The sequence below is a fragment of the Mesocricetus auratus genome, unplaced genomic scaffold (assembly GCF_017639785.1).
Source record: "Mesocricetus auratus isolate SY011 unplaced genomic scaffold, BCM_Maur_2.0 Super-Scaffold_100023, whole genome shotgun sequence".
Classification (NCBI taxonomy): Eukaryota; Metazoa; Chordata; class Mammalia; order Rodentia; family Cricetidae; genus Mesocricetus; species Mesocricetus auratus.
Window position 1 is genome coordinate 8,604,194 of NW_024429204.1, and position 15,066 is coordinate 8,619,259.

The 15,066-nt window shown below is 38.2% G+C and overlaps 1 long non-coding RNA gene across 2 annotated transcripts in view; it reads left to right on the forward strand.

The window, feature by feature from the left end:
• Nucleotides 1-15,066, forward strand: part of LOC121133713 — a 163,968-nt gene that overhangs the window by 122,962 nt on the left and 25,940 nt on the right. The window contains exon 1 of one of the 2 annotated variants that reach the window (XR_005870683.1): nt 14,803-14,935. The exons of the other annotated variant lie outside the window; for it this stretch is intronic. This is a non-coding gene — a long non-coding RNA (uncharacterized LOC121133713). Of the gene's footprint in view, nt 1-14,802; nt 14,936-15,066 lie in introns of those variants that run through there. 2 annotated transcript variants of the gene reach the window in all.

A 15,066-nucleotide genomic window follows, 5' to 3' on the forward strand; every position in this document is an offset into this window, starting at 1 on the left:
CTCCCTTGTCAATCATTAAACACATTGACATCCCCACTTTCCCCCACCTTGTGGGCATAAATGTCTAGAAATCATGAATAACAGTGGGAAAGGCCAGGTTGAAAGGTTCCAGAACCCGAAACTGCCTTCTCCCATGATAATAAACATGCTCTGTAGCAGATACAAGGACATTGGCATATAAGAATAATAATTCCATCGTGCGAGTAAGTGAATGAATTAATCGTTATATACACACATTGAAAATAAGGCAGCAGTCACTGTGGGGCTCTTTCCAATGGGGCAGTGTTTGTTTCAACTGGGGATATAGTATTAAAACGAGTGAGAACAAGTGGAATGCTGAAATACTGGAGATGCAAATAAGCACCGGGGGAAAAGAGAAGCAGAGAGGGGTGACAGCAGCCCACAATCCCCAACATTGACATACTCTGGGATAAGAGGACCATAGAAACTAAATCCATGAGACGAAGGTTTTGGTCTCAAAGACTTCCGTATTAGCACTAATAATATAGAAACTCAGATGTTAAATATGCAGGAAGAAAAATAATATCTCACCTCATAGGAAGATTAATTATACTGTCATCTCAGAGAACGGTAAATGGAGGTACTTTAAATCATGTATAAGGTGAGAAGTGATCTAGAGAACACTAGTGGTGGTCTAGGTGTGTGCACTGATATCAAGATTTAAAGAGAGAGAATGGTGGCAGCCTCTAAAGAGAAAAGGGTTAGTACCTCGTTACTGAATTTGTAGTCATACTATTTGCATCAGGAGATGACACAGAAACAAATAGCCCTAGAGAAACTATTCTAAGAAATGTCTGAGTCAAAAGAATGTTCTTGAATCACACAAGTAAGTATAATGTCCACCAGAGCATGAAATAGCTGGGTAATTCTAAAAATATACCTAATGCTATTAGAATAGGCATAAGAAATAAGTATAGTGATAACTAAAGCAACAAGTAAACATATATGGCCTTATTACCTCAGTGTTAAAGACAGAATAATGCAGAGAAAAGTAAAACATCACCACATAGTAGAGTATTCAAACTCTAGAGCACTAGACTTTTCAGATTTTACTTGTTTAGATTAAATGGATCTACCAGTTAAAAGTTCTATGGAGACAACTTAAAAATGGATTCTATGGCCGGGTGTTGGTTGCTCACGCCTTTAATCCCAGCACTCAGGAGGCAGAGGCAGGCGGATCTCTGTGAGTTCGAGACCAGCCTGGTCTACAGAGCGAGTTCCAGGACAGCCTCCAAAGCCACAGAGAAACCCTGTCTCGAAAAACCAAAAAAAATGGATTCTATGTATTACTAGATAACCTAAGGTAATGTGCAGTTCCATTAGTATTAGCTCAATACACGTTATTATTTAATAGCTAGTTCACCATGTTGTAGTTATGAGCATGTCTATTGTCACTGACACAAGTATGCTGCCATCCTCTCTAAAACACTGTAAGTATAACTTGATTGTGAAGGAACAGATGATGATTTTTCTAGAGATTAGATACTGCTCTCACTGGATCATCCTTATCCTATTAGCCAAGATCCCCTTTAGGGTTTTAAATGGGACCACAGTTTTAGAATTAAAGAAAGGCTCTCTTACCTATTTTACTACCTAGAATCATGCTAATGTGTCCCTATGACAACTATTGTTCATTATCTCAGCATTGAGAGACAGGAGATTGCAAAACATGAGTACATTAGCAGTCTTTATAATAAATGTTGTGGTTACTTCCCATCTCTTTGCATAAATTTAAGAGCATCAGGGTCTTCAAGGTTTGATAGCTTGAAACCAACCAACCAACCAACCAACTAAACAGACTCCAAACCAAATGCCACACTTGTTTACCACAGGAGAGAATGTAGCATCACAAATAACTCAACCCTAGTGGCACTTATCAATGCAAATGATGAACTCAAGTCATTTTGCACCATTAAGTCTGATGATTTTGTTCTTATTTATTTTCTAATACATCTTTGGTTCATCTGTAATGGATTTCTTAATCATTTCTATAAAATAGCAAGTTTCATCCTTTCCTTTGTGGAGTAGAATCCTTTCCAATGCCTGTTTCTCAATTTAACAGTTGCAGAGAGAAGTCTAATTGACTCTCTCTCTCTCTCTCTCTCTCTCTCTCTCTCTCTCTCTCTCTCTCTCTCTCTCTCTGTGTGTGTGTGTGTGTATGTGTGTGTATGCATGTGTATGTGTGTATGTGTGTGTGTGTGCATATGTGAACATAATAAAAGAGTCTGTGTGGCTTTCAAAGTGGCCACTGTCACAGTGGCTAGATTTTAGAAGGGATACGTAATATGTAAATACTGTGTTGTCATTGCTCATATTCCTCTAAAGAATATGTATTTTTTATTGAAACAGTCTTTTCTTTATTGTAGCAAGTAATAAAAGCTGAAGTTGCCTTAGCCTTGAAAGTCATTCTCTGGCCACTGTGTGTAAGTTTTTGTACAGGTATGACTTTCCAAAACTCATCATTGAGGGTTTTTCTTGGGAAAACGTCAATCATTTCTGATTCCTTGCTGGACAGAGAGAAGGGGCAGTAGATCTCCAGTAACAATTCGTGTTGCCCTTTGTTGAGAGGTCTTACCATGGTGAAGTATTGACTCCTTACTCCTCACCTTGTCTCTATGGGATCTTTGGACATCCTGCTACATGTGTTCTATCCATCACTTAGTGTTTTGTGGAGTAGAAGATTTGAAACACTTGACTGAAGGTTTCACAATTCTTGCTGGGATAGATTGTTTATCAGTTTCACAGTACTGAACCCCTGACACTTCTAAGGAATTTGAATGTCACTACTCCATAATTTTTCAAAACTCAATATTCCCGTTATCTTCACTAGATTTCTATGAAAATGACTTAAATCAGTGAAATTCAAATCCCTTAAGTGTGTCAATGTTTAATTCATTTTCCCCTAGTGTACATAATTTATAAAAATAGCTCTTCTGGTTCTTATTCTTTCTTGGAATGAATATTGTAGAGTCCATACCTCTTCCCACCCACTCCATTACAGCTTTATATCCTTTCCTCTTTAAATTGAAAGAAATTGCAAATCCAGTACCCCTCTCCATAATACCAAGAGTAATGTAGCCATCTGATTCATTTTATGAAACTAGTGATTTTCCTTCAGAGGGTTAACTGTTGATTAAATATTTTCCACTCTCCACATTTCCTAGTCCTGAAGCTCTGTTTTCCCTGACCTACAGCAAAAAAAAATATTGCTTGGTTAAATACCATGCTCTATTTCAAACCAGTTTGCCATGAAATGTTGGCTATTGGTATGACATTTAAAAAACCAATTTATAATGTTTGAATATTATTCAAATGACCAAAAATGAGTCAGGCACCCTCTTAGTTAGGTGATAGTTTTATTGCTCCGCTTTTAAGTTATCATTTTGTTACCATACTCCTTTAAAATGTTACTTGTTTTTGAGACTACAGTTGCATTATTTCCCCTTTTATTTCCTACCTTAAATCTTCCCTTGTTATTTTTCAAACTCATGGTCTGTTTTGCCATCAATTTTTCTTCCATGCATGTATATGTACATTCCTGAAAACCCAAGTACAGCCTGCTCAGTCTCTATAATGTTACTTGTATTCATTTTAATATACTCTATATAGACATGAAGTATCTATTCACATTTCTAAACAATGTTAAATATGCATATCTCTCTATCTATCTATCTATATATATGTATATATATGTATCCACATATGAAAATATAAAATATATTTGGGTTATTTGCAATATTTACATTTTCTACATTGGGAGAGAAACTGTGTCTGCTGGTTGGTGTCTAAATAATAGGCATTCAAGATATACCTCAGAATAATCAAAGGATGGAAGCAGCAATAGCACTAATGCAGATTTCTAGCTCTATGACTACTATTGGCAATTCTCCAGCTACTGGTTGTATGAGACAAGTTGATGGCAGTGATTATTGCCATTAGAATGATTAGGTAACCAAAGCTGAGCACACTCCAATGGGTTATTCATCGTCAAAGGACACACTCATATTGTATACAGAACAAGACAGGATATTTTCAAATACACTTATTTGGGTACTTTTTAGTTACACTAAACATCACACACACACACACACACACAGAGAGAGAGAGAGAGAGAGAGAGAGAGAGAGAGAGAGAGAGAAAGTTTACTTCTCATCAAAGCAAAATAAATATGCATATTTGTACAAAATTATCACTTTGAAAACAAAAGAAGATATGAATGTATGAAAGGATCTTGTAATGAGGAGGGGAGGGGTTGGGGGAGGGTGGGAGGGAGCTATTGCAGGTTGGGTGATAGTAATCAGAGTGCATTGCATCCATATATAACATGTCAGAGAACAAATTCAGTAAGCAGTATTTTAAAATATTTGAGGGATGAATCCTGGCCTTCTTGGTCAGTTTGATGAATTTGCCCGATCCTCCGAAGTTTTGTGACCCTGCTTAGTCTAATGCACTGGGCAGTCTCTTTCAGCTGCTGATCTCTGCTGTTATGTTAATCTAATTTACACAGTAATCTCAGGTCTGCTAATTATGTGGTACTCTTGGACTCGTAAGATTTGATCATCTATGGAACCATGGACCTGGCTCCTTATAAAGCCTATAAAATTCTTTGTAGAATTCTTGGTATCTGTTGGTGGTTGTGGCATAGAACACAGGGCCATTTATCAGGGAATTTACAGATTAATTCTTTTCTATTTCAGGCTATTCAGATAATCAAAGGCATCTTTTTGTTGTTTTTGTTGTGCTCAGAATTCCTGAACCTTCAATATCATTTTCTTTCTTTCTGCTTCTCATGTTCCTAAAGTCCCTAGAATTTTTATTTTTAAACAAAAGGTTGGTCTCCTGAATGAGACAAAGTGAATATGAGGAGGACACACCCAAATTATCCTGCCAGACACATTACTAGAGAAAGGTAATCATCTTTGGCATTTTAATATTTGAAAAAGTTACCAAGCTCCAAAGCATTCCCTTTTTCATTTGAGCTGAAATACAGAAGAAATGTGGTTGATGGTATTTCCATTTTGCCTAAGAAGTAAACTATCTGTCCTCCAGTTTTGGGTAGTAAGTGGAAAAAACTGGTAATTATTTAGATCAGATTCTGTCTTAGGACCTCAATGGTAAGGGTTATTTTCTAACTTCAATAACATTCCAATTTTATTCCCTCAAATCAGAGGAAAAGACACTGAGAGGAAATCACATATATTTGCATGCTTTTTTATTGTCACCCCAACAACAATAGCCACAGATCAAATGAAAGCAACAGCTTTCTCCACAGTGAAAGGCCAGAGCTTTCATGGTTGTGAGAAGGCTCCGCAGGTAGAAGTATAGGCTGAGTAAGCCTGATGACCCCAGAGGGATCCCAAGGAGAGAATGGACTATTAAATTCATTCCCAAAAGTTGTCTAATCCCCACGTGCCTGCTTTGGGCATGTTTGCAAACCTGTAAACAGATGCACATACACAAACAGTAAGTATAATTTTTAAATGGCGTACTCTTCAGAAGTGAGCAATATAATTTCCCTCCTTCACATACATCTTTTTATATACTCTGGAAAATGTTGTGTAGCAATGTTTATGCTGAACTGAGATAAATTATTTGGTCTGTTGTCAGAAGTCCTCTCTTTGCTCCATGAGAAGCGGTATGGATTATTTTCATTCTATCCTAGCTCCCTTGTGAAGAACCAAGCATTATAGTCACTTCCCTGCTGTGTTAAGCATTGGCTGGAGCACCCCAGTCTCTATTGACTCGGAAGCATCCTTTGTTATGAATTGCTACATCCTGGGAAGTGTTGGATAGAATGGACTATTTCAATTTGATCCACTGCTATACATTGCATAGACGACGCTTGAGGGCTTTGGGTCAGATTTGGATTCGGAGTGTATGTAATCTGCAGAGCCGTTTAGCTGTGATAACTCTTCTCTATTTTAAAAACAGATTAAAAACAGTGGTAATTTGTTTTGAGATTTAACTTCTATTCTCTTACCTTTTCAACTTATCGAAAGAACTTAGATGGAGTTAGCTCAATATTTTAAGGAGATTTGAATCTAATTATATCAAACAATAAACTATCACTGTTTATACTTTTGTTTATGGTCTACATTAAAATATATTTATTAAGGTGGGTGGATTTAGTGATTTAGAAGATGCTGCCAGTGAACTCCCTTTTTCATCCATGTTTTATCTAACATTAAGACCTAGCAATTTAAGATGGGCATGATGGCATGGTTCCATAATCCTAGCACTTAGGGTGTTCAAGTGTTAGAATTATTGATCAGAGGGCAGACTTAGATAAAGGATCTTGTCTCAAAGCAGACATAATCAAACTATTGATTTAAAATGACCATTGGAAAGCAAATGTATATTTAGAGAGGCTGGAGAGATGTCTTAAGGGTTAAGGGTCCTTGCTGCCCTTCAGAGGATCTGAATTCAGTTCTCAGCACTGACACTGAGCATCTCACAACTGTCTGTATCTCCAGTTCCAGAGGATCTAATGTATTCTCCTGGCCCCAGGAGGAACCTACACAGACAAATAATAAATAAAAATAGATTTTATAATGGAATATGCATTTTAAGTTAAACTTAAAAAAGTGGGGAAATGAAATAAAAAATGAAAGCATTCAGATTACAATTGACATCTAAACAATCAGGTACTCTTTTTAGATAACAATAGAGCCATACTTATCAGCGTGCATAAATCTCAATTCCAAATGGATGGAAGAATTCAACATAAAAGCATATACACTGAACCTGTTAGAGGAAAAAGTAGGGAGTAGCTTTGAGTGCATTGACTAAGAAAATGGCTTCTGAACGGAACACTGTTGGCACAAGGCACCGCTGAAGACAATACCTACACAACTTATTGAACATGGAGATGTTGATCTGGTGTCTACATAGAGCATTCACCCCTATGTTCCGGTATCTTTGTTACAGGAAGGCACTCTGAATGCCTCAAAAGAGAAACAATGAAACCAAGCCAGTCACAAACTCTTGTTTAACAACAATGGTGTACTATCTATAAGATATACCAGACAGTAGTGGCACACATTTTATATGAGTAAGCAACCAACAAGATATCTGATTTAAGGCTTATTCCACAAGATGGAACCTATATCAGATACTTCTTGGGTTTCTTATGTTTTATTTTGTTACATTTTTAAGTGAATGAATGGATGTAAATCTAAAAAGAAAAAAATCACAGTTTATCAAAATTGACTCAAGATGAAGTTTTTAAAAAATCCGAATAGCCTTACGTGTAGTAGAGAAATGAATCCACCCTCTACAAGGAAATGCCAAACAGATATGACTCCTGGCCCAAATCATGTTAGTGGTGAATTCTGCTACCACTTAAGGCAAAGTGATGATACTGGCAGACAGACTCTTGGGATGCTAGCCCAAAAATCATAAGAAAATTGCAGTCCAGCACCCTTCATGAACAGAGACAAATAAAAATAGAACCAAATGTGTGAAAATACTAGCAAATTGAATACAGAGGAATACAAAAAGGATGATACATCATCACCAAAAGAGGTTTATCCAAGAAATTCTAGGCCAATTTAACCTTCACAATGCCAATCAATGAGATAGGCACATTGACACAGGCCTGTAATCCCAGCATTCTAGAAGCAGAGTCAAAGGTCTAAAGGAACAGTTCAAAGTTCATCCTTGGCTGCCTATTGAGTTTCAGGCCCCCCCCCTAGGTTACACAGGGCCCTGTCTCAAATAAAATGAAATGAAGTCAATCAATAAAAAAATTGCAAGTTAGCACAATATAAAAATAAAAATGAATAAAAATCTCCAGCCAGGCTGGCTCAGAGTCCTGGTGGTTATGTTGGTAAGGAAGCACCTCAGAGCAAAAGTTCAGATACAGTAACATGGTCATGCTTAGTGAGTGATGATTTGCTGGATAAGTCAGATATAAAAAGTGTCATTGATCCTGCCAGTGCACTGATGTTTGAACCGGGAACAACCTAGGCTCTGAGATTTCCCAAGCCTTAGCTGAATATGGTCATGAGACGTATAAGTTAAACATGCAGAAAGGTGTGATGGTCAGAGCTCACTCTTGAAAGTAGCCTCTTCTATATGTGACTGGCACTTCCCAGCTTCAACAGACACTGCGCCCAGTCTGTGAGCAGAACCAAAGGTTCACTACCAGCTCAAGGTACTGGAATGCCTTGGCTTAGGGTAGCATAAAAACAGGATTCTGCTCTACCCTCACGTGCCGACAGACCTGTATAATCACCTTGCAGCTTTATAGGTAGTCTCTGGTGCCAAAGGTGACACGGAAAGTTGTCACGTGGCCAGCGACCCAAAGAGAAGCAGGTGAATCAGAGGCTGGTGCAGTATAAAAGTGTTTAAGAGGATTTTCACAACCCAGGAAACTCTTTGATGGGCTGGCTCGCCTGAAATGTTGAGTCCTGTTTTCCGTGGCATGACAGAGCTGGTGTTGTCACTCTGTGGTTAGGAGCAGGGAAACTGGCAGGGTGGGGAGAGATTAGCGGGCCGCAAGTATGTAACTGGTATCACACAGCAGCAAGTCCACAGAGACCGCAAACAGGAGGAGAGCAACAGCTCAACTGAATTAAAACCATTTATGATTTAAAACAGAAGGATCGGGACGCGTTTGAGTAGCTAAGAGTTTGGTCAGTTACTTTATAGGCAATTTTCATATCGATTACCTTTAAAAGTAAAGCATTTTATTAAATAATATATGCAATGAAGTTAGCCTAGGGTTAGGATCAACGTGATTAAAAAACTCGTAGCTTATACCATTATCCTGTCAGCGGGAATAGTTCAGACAACTGTACCTTAGGAGTAGGACTGTGACACTGGAATTCTCCCTTCTTTGCGCTGAGAATTTTGATCCTTCTTTGGGTTTCTGTACCTGACACTGTGGGTGGAAAATCTCCACTCATGAATTTGGACAGGGCAGGCACATTGCTACAGCAGCTGCCATCCAGTGGAGTGCGGTTGGTTTGGGTAACAGAAGCCAAGGCAAGTGAACATAGCGTGAGCACATGCAGCTAAATACAGAACTGTGAGCCCATCTGGGGTGGGCAGGGGAGAAAAAGAAAAAAAAAGTGTTCCTAACAGCAGGGAATGGCTTCACTCGACCATAGGCTGTGTTTAAACATTACCAAATATTGAGATAAAGCCACGTGAAAATGCATTTAGTTGTCCAGATCTTTCCAGAAATATGACCTATTGCTTTCAAGTCTATGACATTCGGGAAAGCTAACAACAGTCTCTTTTCCTTTGGGACAGCGTCACAAACTTGCTGGCTTGTTCTGGCTAAGTGGTAGATGTTTCTGTCAGAGGTGTGCCGTGGGTGCATGCCAGACCAGTACAGCTGCTCCCTGGGGTACCATCCTGCAGCCAGGGGCATCCTTCAGCCTCCGAGGAACTGTTGTGTGTGAAACTTGCATAGAGATGGTAGTCCTCTGACATTTGTTCATTCATTTGATCTTTTAACCTTTACCCCCCCAACATAATATTTTTATTATTTGGGATTTTCAAACAATGGACTGACCACAATTGCTTCCCATTCCTCCCAGGTCCACACTCAAACCCTTATGGTCTCCCTAACCAGAACAAACAAACAAACAAATATGCAATGTCCAATTTGTGTTACCCATATACTCAATGGAGTATGGTCAGACTCCCAGTAGTCATCCCCTTAAAGAAAACTTGGTACTTAGCCATCCCCCCTGCTAGAAACTGTGAGGAGCTACACTTCAGCATCTTTATTACCGACTTTAAGTAATTTCTTTAATGGCTTCCTCTTTAGACTATTTCTAGAACAGGTGCCATATGAAAGGTTTTCTCAAAAGTCCTCAATGTCTCTCATTCTCAGTTAGGGTCTGGAGTCATTACTACCACAGCAGCGGAAGATGCCTTGCCCATATCAACCAGTAGCAACACATGTCATGGACTTCCTCATGGTTTCTGGCAAATGAATGGACCATGGCCATCTCTATATGATCTCCACCAATCTCATCCTAGCCTCCAGTGGCAGCAGTGACAATGGACATCAACATGGCCTCTGGAAGCTTAAGGGTAGCTTTAGAAGCATAAATTCTCAGCCAGTAGAGCAACGGAAAGAAAATGCTAGCACTAGGGCCGGGCTACTTACAAAGATACACTCTATTATTTACCTTGTATGATCAAATCTTTGGATGAAAAATATAGCTGTGGGAATAATAGCTATGCACTGTGGGAAGTTGTATCTTTCCTCTGCTAGAGAGGTGCTCTGACACAGAGCTCCTGAGATTTTCCTTATGCCATGAAAGGCATGGCACGAGAAATAGTGCTATAACTAACACAAGACACCTAGCAATCCTATGAAATAAGGTTATTATTTTCCACACTCAGTGGGACATTCACTTAGGAAAGATATTCATGTCATATTCTGTTCTTACCTGGCACAGTAGGTAACTAAACGGAATACTCAGTAGCTGCTAGAAATACTGGTTTCCACTTTTGCTATCACACAGCTTAGTACAGGACCTAGAGTGGCAAGCTGCTGTGTGATGGCTTGCAGTGGAAGCATCTTGGCGCTGTGAAATGAGAAGGTTTACTTTGGGTACGGGCACCAATCTTGAGACAGTTCTTTAGAAAGCCCAGAGATAAATAGAGTAACCCCTCATGATGACTCGTAGGATGACAGAGAGGATGCAACCAGAGAGAAGTCAGCTGAGCAAGAACACCATGAGGCAGGCATCTTTGAGGGAGCATTAATGCAAAGCAAAACTCTAAAGTAGTTCATTGATAGGCTTCGAACAGATTTAAAGCAAGCTCTAACAACCACCCAATGAGAGGTCACTTTGTGTAGGGCAAAGAGAAAGCACTCTTGGAAGCGTGGAAAGTTGTCAAATCTAGAAGAATTCCTTTGTGATGCAAACATACATGGTCAGTCTTTAAATTAATAGATGAGTACTGCTATCAGAACTATACCGAGGACTATTTGGCTTATAAGTAATACTTTGATTTAAGTGTAGGTAAGAAGAATTTCATATTCTTTATTTTGGAATTTTGTATATGGGTTCACTGTATTTGCATGATTTCCACCCCTGTCTCTCATACTTCAATTCCTTGAGTGCCCAACCCCTCCCCTCTCAAGTTCATGACCTCTTCTACAACTATTGTTGTGTGTGCCTATGTATGTGTGTGTATAAGTGTGTGTGTGTGTGTGTGTGTGTGTGCATTCTAAAGTCAGTGTGTAGGTTAAAATATTTTCAAATTTTCCTCTTGTTATCACAAAATACTAAATGAAACATCCTCTTGGTTGGGATTTTTCTGAGGCATGTTGTTTTTTTATACAAATACCACAATTCCCATTGGGAATTCATTCCAGTTGTCACTGTGGTAGATGGTGTAATAATACTTTCCAGTGTTTTTGTTAGACATGAATACTCAAACTAGGTGACTCAACTTGACTCTTACAGTAAAGTACCGATGCCTATAGGAGAAAACTTAAATAATCACTAGGCTTTCAAGATTCATGACTGTAACTAAGGTGTTGCCAGGAACTCTGCTTTGTACTGCAGTTTTCTGCATTTCAAATGCATGGATTTCATGAAGACTTGATACTATTGTGTGTTGTTAATGTGACTATAACCCAAGCCCAGGTTTGCTTAGAAATTTCTAGAATGTGGCTGTCACTATGGTTCCTCTGGAAAAGGAAACCTTCCCTGTTTATTCAGTTTGGAATAGTGGTCTTATGCAGACACCACGATGCACTGAGCATTCCTGAAAAACACAACAGGAAACTCTCTCAGCTACCGTATATGGTAGTTGAAATAACATTTTAAAAATCACAGTTAGTGGAACCTAATGAGTCACCAGGTGTTCAGATGAATGGAGCTTCTGTTTCTACCCAGTATTATAAGCTCTGTAAAATGATTCTGGCTACATTCTTATTCTAGATTTTTCAGAGCACATGGAAATAAAATTCAAAAAATTCTATTACCCTTTCATGGAGCTCCATGGCAAAAAAAATTATATTTAGAAAAAGAAGACACAGACATCTGAAGAATGTGACACACAGCTTAAAATGCACTACGAAGGGACATGGACCTTAGCCCAAGCTGCCCACACTTGCTGAAAGATTCTCATTCCAGAAAATGTCATTCATTTAGAAATTGATGGGAATATATATTGATGTAATACAGTATGGGGAATTGTGAAACTGGGATAGTATCATTCATATTAATTTTGTAGTAAGATGATAATTAAAAGAAAGAAAAGCAATTGAGAAAAGAAGAAAAACAAATGTCAACTAGCCTTTAAGGAGTTGTAAGACTTACACACAGTGTAGGACAATATTGAATGTAAAATATTGAAAGGTGATATTTTTATTACTTTGCCAAAATAATTGACTTTAGCTTGCAAATCCTGGTCACAGTACATCATTTCAGATAAGGCAAGGCAGAAGCTGATGGAGCTAGTCACGTAGCATCCACAGTCAACAGCAGATAGAAAGCATCTTCCAGTCTCATAGTTCAGGAACCACTTCCTAGGGATTGGTGTCACCCACAGTGGGCCAAGTCTTTCCACATGAATTAACCATCGAGACAACCCCCCCCCACAAACCTGCCACAGACCAAACTGATCTAGATAATTCCCCACCAAGAATCTCTTCCCATGTGACTATGGATTTAGAAAAGTTAACAGCTAATTAATCACTACAGGCACTGGAGGCATGGCTCAGAAGTTAACAGTGCTTACTGGTCCTGATGAGGGGCTATTACCTTCATCAGGTGGCTCACAATTACTTGTAACTACAACTTCAGGGGATGCAATACCATTGAATAGCCTCTTCTGGAACCCATACTCATGGGCATATCCATCCACAGATACACAATCAGGCACCTACTTTAAAAATAAATCTTAGAAACCTAACCAGCACAGTTATTTTGGGGAAGATCTATGTTGCTTTAACATAAGCACTCATACTTACAGAGTTCTCGACTAGAAATGCTTTAGCTGCATCACAAAAGTTTGATAAGTTGAATTTTCATTTTCATTGAACTTTAAGAATTTAAATTTTGAGTTGGGCGGTGGTAGGGCACACCTTTAGTCCCAGCACTCAGGAGGCAGAGGCTGGTAGATCTCTGTAAGTTTGAGGCCAGCCTGGACTACAGAGTGATTTCCATATGACAGATTCTAACCAAGTGTCTTTCTTCATGAATTTCTCTAATGAAATTTATTTTTCCATTGCTCTTATGATTGAGACTTTCTCTTCTGTGCACAGCATTCCCTACATGTATCTACAGCAATGCTGACTTAGTTGTTACGAACTATGTTAGTTTGTGCTTATCTTGAAATGGCTTTATTTATGCAACACTTTTCAAAGATACTTTTGTTTGTTATAGCTGATTGGGGGTTAGTATTTTCACTGCTTGAAGCATACCATTTTGTGTTTTCTTGGCTTGTATACTTACTGATGAAAACTCTAGTATTATCATTATGTGTTTAACATTTTCCCTTTTGATTTTGTTCCTTTGCTTTGTATTTATTATATTTTGAATACAGTGTATCACAGATAAGTTCTCCTCTGGTTATGGTTGCTTGAGTTTCTAAATGTCTATAGCATTTGAATGTCTCCTTTTGTCTTTAGATGTGAGATTTTTTTGTAATTTATTGAATTGAGTAGATCCTCCCTATCTTTCATTTTGTGTCGTGTGAATTCTCAGATTTAGTCTCTTGATTTCATGGCTCTGGGATGCTCGTTATATACCTTAGTGATATCTAAATGTAAAATTTTGTCAGCTTTGTTTTTCATCCTTGATATTCCCTTTTCTGATTGTTTGAGCCTTTGAAAATGTGTAGATCAATTTTACTAGTAAATTCCTGAAATCATCATTCCCCATTTTACCTATTTTACATATCTTTGATTTCAGTAGTTGAAGAGTCATCATTGTTTAGAGAAGCCATTTTGCTCTGATTTTTCATATTTCTTATGTTTTTTTTGTGATAGGATTGTCTATTGGTGGGTTGCATAACTTTACCAGCATTGTTGGGGATATTCTTAGTGATCATCCTGTTTCTGAGGGTTCAGTGCTCAACTCCACTCACTGCTTAGAAAACGAACTTTTATGGAAACTATCAAAATGTACAAGACACACCTATGCTTAAATAGTTTAAAGCCTACTAACTCATCACCACTGATCATTAACCAGATAATGTGAAAATTAACACAGAATACTCCCTGAAATTAAAGGTTTTTTTTAGAATATGGAAGTTGTAAATGAATGAAGTAACTGAAGAACAGGAATGGGGGAAAATAAAGGATGAAAACAAAACAGAAGTAAAAGAATGGAAAATGTAATTGAGGAAAAAGGGGTTATAGGTTAGAAAAAATATTTTCCAGTAATGGGAAGGTTCAAAGCAAAATCACATAATTATAAAAAGGGGGAATAAAATTAAACTCATGGGTTTCTTTTTAAGCAACAGAAGCAACAAATACCATTAAAAATATACTAGAGAGAGAGAGAGAAGGAAGGGAAACACATAAGGATAAAAGAAATGTAAAATAAAGACAGGAATACTGGAGAAAATATTGCTCAATAATAAGAAAAATATATCAATGAAATTGGATGAATGTATAAATGGGTATAAGGATAAAAACAGTTTTAAAATACAATGAAGTAAAAATGTTCCTAAATGGGGTTCTAAAAAAACTGTCGCTGTGTCCCCACCAACTTCATTTTTGTTACCCAGTTAGTAGTATTTCTACATCACTGTATTTCGTCTAAGCTCACATGTATCTGTAATTTTAAGAACTAGGTGTAGACCTGCCAGAGGGATGCATCTGTGGATACCAACTCTACAGCTGGAACTTCTGAGTTTGCGGGTTCTGCACCAGTGGGCAGCAAATGAAAAGTTCCAGAGGTTTATACACTCTCCGAGTTGGACTCAGGTTAGTCAAGTTTAGGGTTATCCTCCGTTGGTGAGATCTGCTCTCAGAGATGTAGGACATGCATACCTGTCTTTATGCACTTTACTGCCTAAGAGAAGCCTCCTGCCAACTGTACTTCCAAGCTTATCAGC